Consider the following 9,756-nt stretch of genomic DNA (forward strand, 5'->3'; position numbering starts at 1 on the left):
GCCGTTGTTCACCTGGACACTGCCGCTTTACCATTTACATATTCATCAGATGGCTCATGAATATTGATGCACTGGCTGTGGGCGCAGTGGGTGCCCAGTGGCTGCAGGGCATTGTGGGAAATTAGCCGCATCACTAATTGTGATCCGCCGCCCCTCGAGTGTGTCAATCAAAATCAGGAAGGATGATACTTTTGGGGGCACCTGTAGCTTCGAATATGTATGCATGAAGGGATTGAGGGAGAGAGGAATGGAGAGACAGGGAGAGAGAGTGTGAGTGTGTGTGTGTGCGTACATCCAGGGCCACAAGACCACTCCGTTGCCATGGTAACCCCTACCATCAGAGCTATCGAGGCTAAGGCCCAGGATCTCAGAGAGAGTGATGGAGTGAGGCTGAGAAATAAAATGAGCTGTTGAGACAAGATGATTGTCTATCCATCCGTCTATCCATCTATCCATCTATCTATCCATTTACTTAGTGTTATGTTACTGGTGCGAAAGGTGAAGAACATGTATGCTCTCTCTTTTATACAGACATGAAATTGGACATCAGTGAAGCTGAAAATAATCCTACTCTTATTTTATATTCTGTGCAGAAAGCATTCCACCGTGGTGATATAAGAAGAGCCTTTACAGTAAATACTCAGTTTGGGTTAAAGAGGTCTAAAATGCTCTTTCAGAATCTTATCTTGGGGCAAAAATACTGACAGGTGGTTTTTGAGGGCATAGCAATGTAAATATCTATAGATTTAAAGGTTAAGTATGGTGATATTCTATAGTTTTCTTATTGTCAACACATCCATGAACAGACCAAACCCAATAATAAATTAATGCTACTAACAGGTATCATCTGTATAGCCAAAGTCTGATATATTGTAGTTTTCTGTGCCATAGATGTCCATTGTTGTCCAAAAATTATGAAAAGCACTATTAAAAGCAGCACTGTTGCACTGGGTTCCTTACCATGTCCATGTAAGCATTGTAGCTAATCCCAAATCCACCATCCTGATGCCGTAGACTAGAGCATACATTTATGGCTGAAAAAGGTCACCAACAAATGCTCTACTTAACTCCTGCTTGAGTAACAATTGCTGGAAACTACAGCACCTAGTTTTAAGGCTGGGCACCAGAAAGAGGCACAGTGAATGTTCATCTTTGGGGCTTGTAGAAGATGAAAAGTACCACTCTTGGTCTAGTTGGTGACCTACTGGAGCTAGCGAACTATGCGATAGCATGCTAGCCAGCAGGGAACATGTTAGCACTTGTCAGTCACAATATGTGTCCAGGTTACTTCCTGCTGTCTTGTGCTGAGCCGTTTACTCCCCTCTGGAATTGTGTTATCAGCATCATTTAATATTCAAATAAAGAGTAATTGAACGATGAGCAAGATTGTTAGCGTGGTTGCTAACAATCTTAAAGACATGTTTTTAAGAACTTAAATGATCTATTCATGATCTCTATTTTTAAAGAGCTACATTGTCAGTAGGAACCAGAGGCACAGACAGGAAAGAGAGCTGAGAATTGTTAGTTTTGGTCTTTCCGTGTGTTGACAATATCAAAAACACTAGCCTTACCCTTTATTGTAATCTTTTATACTCTGTATCATCTATTAAAACTCTATACTGGTTAAAATACGCTTTGAAATTCAGCACCAACAATGTATGAATAGAAGCAGCTGTTTTGCCTTCATTATTTGTGAGATATTGACTGGTACTCCTGCTGTGAGGATGCACAAGAGTTCCTATGTAAGACAAGATTCGGCTACCTTCTCTTATAATAAGATAGTATAGGTCAAGTACAGACATTCTGCAATCTACGATACAGTATTTAAATATGCATGTGATATCCAATATGCATTCAAAAGCCATGACCAGGAATATATTTACATCATATATTTATACCTTATGTTCATCCTCGTCCCTATCCGTCGCGCCTTCCTCAGTGCTTTCCTTACATGTGATGACTTTTACACTTAAATTATGTATCTGCCACAACAATTTATGATTGCACCATCCACAATTCAAATAAAAAGACATACGTGTGCCAAAGCGCTAAGAAAACTACCTGACATGTGTTAAAGATGTGCTAAAATTACACGCCATCTTGCATTCTTACCACTTGATGTGACGCTTTCTGACATTCCAGTGTGTGTGTGTGTGTGTGTGTGTGTGTGTGTGTCTGTGTGTGTGTGTGTGTGTGTGTGTGTGTTCAGGGACAAAGCATTCAGTGTTATTTCACCTTTTTTTTCTTTATCTTTTTTATATTTATTTATTTATTTTTTTCGTGAGTGGAAGTTTCCAGAACTGTGTCTTGATGAATTGCATGGCCTGGTTTGGAAGTGTAAGATACAACAGTGTATTGCAGGTGAGTGAAGTCATTAATATTTCCTCTGTATCAATATCACTGGTGGAATGGTGTGTGCAAAAAAAAAAGGTGTGTGTATATGTGTGTATGTGTGTGTGTGTGCGCACGCTGCAGATTGACAGGTGGATGATCTCAGTGAGTAGCGCACCCTGGGATCGACTGCATAATCAGGGAGACAAAGGAGCAGAGGAAGAGACGAAGAGCGAGTGAGCGAGTGTGTGTGTGTGAGGGATAGAGAGAGAGAGAGAGAGAGAGAGAGAGAGGGATGAGAGAAGCAGAGAAGTGCGGAATAGTAAAATTCCCAGAGGGGTGAAGGGGTTGTGTGCTCTCGTCTCTGTTTATTTCCCTGCATTTGTTTGAAATGGTTTGTGTGAGTGTGTGTGTGTGTGTGTGTGTGTGTGTGTGTGTGTGTGTGTGTGTGTGTGTGTGTGTGTGTGTGTGTGTGTGTGTGTGTGTGTGTGTATATACGTTTCTCTAGGCCTCGTGTTAGTGTGTATGTGTGTGTGTGTGCGTACTGGTATATGTAAACCATCAACCTGTGTGTGTGTGTGTGTGTGTGTGTGTGTGTGTGTGTGTGTGTGTGTGTGTGTGTGTGTGTGTGTGTGTGTGTGTGTGTGTGTGTGTGTGTGTGTGTGTGTGTGTGTGTGTGTGTGTGTATTTGGCAGGTGTTTGATGGTTTGCAGCCGTAAATGGGTTCATTGTGAGAACAGCAAAGGTTCCACATCAGGAGACTTCCCTGATAATTATACAGGAGCAGTCAAGTAACCATTCACACACAGAGACACGCACACACTTTCTTCTCCCTCCCCTCCTCCTTATATGCTTATATCTGTGTTGTTGTGGTGTGTTTCCCGTGTATTGCGGTGTGTGCGAGTGTGTAATGTGGGTGTTTGTCTTGCCATAAAGCAGCAGGTCTGTGATCTCAGGTGCATGCGTATACGCTGCGGTTGACATCCACGCTGGTTGTTACACAGTAAACAGGATTTCACTGGCAGCAGATGACTTAAGAAAACAGCGTATGAGCTTATAGTTGACCAAAGGCTCAAAGCCGGAGGAGTCTGTTATAATTGACCAACTCTCGCTTTCAACTTTTTCTCTCTCTCTCTCTTCCAGTCCTCTCTGCTCGGTTTGGGTATTGTTTCATCTACTTTTTGTCGGTTTCAGATGCGCCTCTGTTGCGTTTTTGAGAATAAACAAAAGCATTAGAGGGTTAAAAACACAACACTGTGAGACAGTTGAGTTTGACAGTGGGGGGAAATCAATATGGCTAATATGGCAGCCTGTAAGAGACAAAGGCAAAATAATTGATCCTTTGTCATGTTGCACATAAAGAAGGTTTTTCCTCACATTGCAGACCTCTTACTTTAAGATTTTAAATGTGTTGTTACTGTCAAGCTTTCTACACAGTGATATTAATCTAATTCTAACATGTTTTCCATTTGGGATACAATCTATTTAACTGAACTAATCTCACTCTTATGTTGTTGAGAACTCACTGTGACCCCTTCAATGACCCCTGGTAGACCCCAGTTTACAAAGCACTGAAGAACATAGTTGATACTCAACCCAACATTTATCTTCTATCTATTTATCGATCCCTCAGCTGTTGTATGTATTTCTATAATGATTGTTTCATCCTTCTCAAAGTCAGCTTGTCAATTGTGTGGATTCCAATTGTGGAATAATGATGAAATATCAATAGTAACTTCTCAAACCTCTCCTGCAGAGTAATTTGCTCTTCTTTTTTCCAGCTGTGTGTGCTCGGTATGTTTCAAACATGACTTACAATCCAATCCTCATACATGTGTTAGTACGTGCACATTAAAGTGCTTTTCTCTCAGCTCGTTCCCCAGCGAGCCAGAGTAACCCCGTCTCTTTTCGTTAGTCGTAACTTCTGTTGTAAGTTTACTAACTGGCTCCTTCTCCCCCTGATCAAAACACCAGAAACCTACTTTTCCTGACTAGATCAGCAGTATGATGAAAGAAGTTGTGCTTTTGGCCATATTTTGTCAAATGTGTGAGTGTTTAGAGCAGGAATTAGGTTCAATCAAGGGCCAGACATATTTTTTTGCAGTGTTTATTGTAGTGGTACAGGCACAGTGAATACACGCAGTGCAATATGATTTTCATATGAGAGGAGCGATATCATAATTCCCATTAGTAGGTGAGGACAAACAGAGTTACAGCAGTTTATGTCACTGCTGAAAAATGGTTTATGAACATGGACATAAATGAGACTGGAACTGTAATAGATACTTTATCCACTGCTTCATTTATGGTTGTAGTAAAGTGCTGTTTTGACACAAATCTGTTCAAGTCATAGAGGCCAAATAATGTGTTGAATGTTACTCATCTCTTACATTTATAAGTTCATATTCATTTGGATTTGCATTGTTATCTATTGTAGAAGATAACAAGATTTGATGGAATCTATTAAAAGGGAAAACCTTTGTTATAGAGGGTTAAATCTTTTTGTTGGAGGGGCAGTTTTGGTCAATGGGTCACTATTTAGTATCAACAGGTTTGGAGAATACTGTACAATAGATTGTGCTGTCAGGGTTCTTTAAAGAGTTTCTGCTGATGTCTTTATACTGTTTCTGTGGTAGAATTACTGACTCATCTGAAGTATTACTTGAAGGGGCCCTCGGTGTACAGAAAACACACACACACACACACACACACACACACACACACACACACACACACACACACACACACACACACACACACACACACGCACAGACAAATCTTTCATGTCCAGTTGCTGAGTCCAAGAAATCGTAGATACTTTTGGTTTCCCAAGGACTCACAACAGTGTAAAATGCTACCTGAAAGTATTCTCCTTATTTCATTTAGAAAGTGTTAAACGTTAAAGACACAAATTGGACTCCAATCTGTAACAGCTCAGAGTGATAAGATAAAGATGTCCAAACCATCACTATAACCAAAACTAGTCGGGAACACCACTCCCCTTAACCATGTTATCTTTCTTACTTCATAGACTTGACATATTACATGTTAAGCTCCTCTTTGGTGCCAGATTAATGAATATATACAGATAATATAAGAAGGTTTCTTCATGAAAACTGGTCATTTAAGTTTAGCACAACCACTGTGCTCCACAAAAGACAAAACTACAAACTTTTACCTGCAATATTCACGTCTAGAGGGAGTATCTGATACTAAGAAATGTTGTTGCCCCTTCATAAAAGAACGGCCACCTCTTCTTTCTGGGACTTAGATTCATTTAATGTAAAGCTGAATTGTGCCCACTGCATTATCTGAAGGCCACGCTAGACTAAAGGTTGTGAGCATTGGGCAGGCTGCCAAAGTTGTGGTCTTACGGTCTCGCTAGAACTCTCACAGGATTAGTTTGTAATTTCAAACCTCAATTGTTGAATAGAGTTTTATCAGACAGCGGCTTGTGTTTCCCATCATAGATTGTGACTGTATGGTAGAAAGAATTGGAAGATTTTGTGTGTACAACAAATAACAAGGAAAGACGACACACAAAGGTCAAAGTTGAAGTTTTCTTAATCAGAGTTTATTTTGCATTATTCCAGATAGTATATTGTATTGAGGAACAATGGTGAATTAAATCATGTGGAACATCAATCTTCATTAATAACATAAAAGGGTCAACAGGTCAGAGTGTGTAGTCTGGAGGCCTAATTGGCTCCTGTTAATGTTGTCTTCCAGTTGAGTGTGAAGTCTTCTGAACACTTCATGTCTTTGCTCTTGTTTTCAAGGCTAATAACCGTCCGCACGCAGAGTCACGCTCACACTGCAATGAACCCGTAAAAATTACGCAACACTTCAAAAGAAATGAAACTGAAGTGCATCCAGGTCCACTGTCCATACTTTGTCATTTTCTCCAGCCTGAATCTGCCCTTCTGAATGCCAAAAAGCTCTAAAACAGCGACTGGCTCGGATCGTTTGATTCTTAAAGATTTTCTTTTAGCAGTAGTCTCGGCCTCTACTTCATCTAGTTAATCCAATGTACATTACGCCCATCATCACTCACACTGCCTCACACACACTCGCACGCATACAACATACATTCAAACAGCTCTGCTTTAAAAAAGATTACAGAGATTACACAGGAATTACACGATCAAAGTCATTGAACCTGCGTCGCCCCCCTTGCATGTGTATGCTTACAAGCTTTGAAAGTGAGACAGGGTGTGAGTCAGTGTGTGTGTGTGCCCTCTCCTTTCTCAGAGACCTGCAGGTTAATCTCCCCTTGAGGTGCAATGCCAAAGCGGCGCACTCTGCTGGCTGGGACATGAACAGCAAAAAAGAAGGGGGAACACCTTTTCATGAATAAGAATAATAAGAAAACACTTTATATATGGACATGTTTGGACTTTTCTCTTAACACATTGTTAAGATGCATTTAATAGCTGCTTAGAGGAAGGTTAAACAGGCTGTAATAAAGCTTGTTTTCAGCATTTCTTTCCTAGATGCCCAGTTTGGATTTTGTGGTAAAGATGTACCAATAGCAAACAAGGTCAACACATATCAGGTGTTAACACATATTGAGCAGAGAAGAACCCAATAACTTGAAGTAGAGAGAGACAAAAGATGGATAGAACTAAAGATTGGACAAGGCCTGAAGCTGGAGCTGAGGTAAAAGAGGCAGGAGGAAGCCTGTAGAGCTGAGATGAAACAAGGTTGTTAAGAAAGTAAATAAATACCAGGGTTTGCAGTATTATATGTAAAACTGAATATAATTTCAGTAATTTGCTTTGACCTTGTTGTATTATTCACAGATCAGAGCAATCTGGTTAAAGATGGCCTTTGAGCTGTGGTTCAAGAGGTCACGATAAACTTCAGGCATCACAAGATGATTAAAGGATTGGTTAGATTGGTCTACAGTGTGTGTGTGCACAAAGCTAAACTAAACTAAACATACACACTAAGAAAGAAAGAGAAGCAATGTGTAGTAATCCAAAGCATAGTCCACACACTGCAGACATCCTTCATAAAATACACAAGACTATTCCTTCAACACCGTTCAGCAGTGCTCCTGATGTAAAAAGATTCAGTGTGAGAAGATAAAGCAACCCAGAATTATACACACTATACGCACTAGCACTAACTATACTGTACTGCTGTGAGTACCAGGGGTCCCCCCCCCCCCCCCCGTGCTGCGTGTGTATTACAGAGTTCTATGGCTGATGGCATAAAGGAATTCCTCACTGTTACCTGTAGATAGCAAAGCAGATAAAACAATTCCTACTATTACTTGATCAGGTGTCCACAAATCATTCAAATACAACAAAAAACACTCTTTAGGTTAACATGAGGAGTACTATGGCACTATAGCATGTAAACACCCCTTCATTTTAATAAGGGATTTGCTAGGCTAAAGGTTGTGAACCACTGCCTTAGACTATAATTTCTTAGCAAAGTTCTTGATAGAAATTCAGCAGCTAGTAGTGATAGATGATAGATAGTACCATATAAATGTCTACTATAATACCAATGAGGGAACAGCTGCAGAAAAGGTAGCATGTAACACTGCCACACATTTTGAATGACTACATCTACATGCTTGTGGACAGTATTTACATTCCCCGCTTACTATCTCAGCCAGCCAATCGTGGGAGTTCTTACGTCAGAGAATCTCCACTGAAAGTCATAATAGAAACAGTGTTTGGTCCATTTTACACTGACACATCTAGCCAGCTGTCAGTTTCCCTTTATTTGTATAAGAAATATTGTATTGTATATACTGTATATGATAGTTTAACATCAACTGTCTGACATGACATTAAAACTGGCTACATTGAGAATAAAGCCAACAGGTCAATGGCCCAACTTGACACTTAGCATTGAGCTCACCATGCAGAAGAAAGCCTCTATTAGAGCCCATTACTCAAGATAAATGTGACATCCTACAATTACAAGTGAGATGCATCTTCTGCTTTAAATAAACAGGACACACTGAACCTAGTCAGAGAGAATTTTCATGTAAGTCACAAAAGTCAGATTTTTTACTGCCTGTTGCATCTGGATTGAAAAGCTACAGGATGTTAAAGTAAAAAAAATACACACAGAGATGAAGAAGAGGAGGAGAAGGAAGAGGAAGGAGAGATGATGAAAATCTGAAAGTACGTTTTGCTCTTTCCTCCCTATCTGTACATCACCAAAAAAAAAAACTGGATGGGAAATAGTCAAAAGACTTTTAGCTTCCGTGTGATCTGCAGAGCACTTCAGAAACTCTTGAGAAGAGAAGTTAATGAACATCGATCTCGCACACACACACACACACGCACGCACGCACACACGCACGCACACCATAAGCTCACTGATCCAACAGCTGCTGAAGTTAAGTTTTAGAGATCAATTTTACAGCTTCGGTTATGGGTGACGGGTGATGGCTGTAATCGTCTATTAAAAATATTGTTAATCATTCAAAGCAGAGACATTTCATTGATTGCTTGAATGGAGAAGAAGAAAAAAACTCAACTGACAATCACTACAAGGCGTTTATATATATTTTTTGTCTATACCCGCCAAATTTTCTTTCTTTTTAAAAAAAATTGTTGTGTTGTTTTTTATGTCTCAGTCAGAAATTAAAAAAGAAAAGAGGTCATATTTTAAATTCTCACAATAACAGACACCAAGCTCTCCAACGCAGGGCTTATAATTATTATTATTATTGTTGCCATATACAGGCCGAAGGATTAACCATGTCCAGCCAATATGTCGGTGAGTGGCCGTCCGTTGGCAGCAGATTGGCCTTTTCTTAGTCTTTTCGCAGCAGCTGACACGTGTCTGCCCTGAATGAACTTCTGAATTGACTTCGGGAGTAATTACAGCAACAAAGAACAACAATTAAACACGCTAATTGGCAACACAAACCGGCAATGATACCCGTTGGCTGCCATTCATGACAGGTATAGCCTGAGCACCCATATTAATGCTGCATTTAGTGACCTTTTTTTTCTTTTTATTGTGGAAGAAAAAAAAGTGTTTCCTGGAGAGATGGATGGTCCTTGAAGTAGCCGAAATGTCCTGCGGCTCTGTGTGTGTGTGGGTGAGGGTGAAGTGTGGGGGGGCGGGGGGTGTCACCCTGGGGCGATAATAATGGGGCGATAATAATTAATAAGATGTATGCACTTGACAGGACGTAAATGTATAGTTTTGTTTTAATCCCTAGATTTGATGGTTAAGCTCAAGAAAAGGGGGAAAAGAGGAGAAGTAGAAGGAAGAGAATGTAAATAATCCAGATCCTGTGCTTGTTTTTCTATCTTTCTGTCAATCTGTTTCTCCTGGACTGTCCATCTAACAGCGACCACCTGTTTCCTGTCCTCTCCTCTCCTCACCTCACGCACTGCATGGGGAGAAATTAATTTGCTGCAAATCTTGAAGGCTTAAACAAGGCAG

The sequence above is a fragment of the Scomber scombrus genome, chromosome 17 (assembly GCF_963691925.1).
Source record: "Scomber scombrus chromosome 17, fScoSco1.1, whole genome shotgun sequence".
Lineage (NCBI taxonomy): Eukaryota > Metazoa > Chordata > Actinopteri > Scombriformes > Scombridae > Scomber > Scomber scombrus.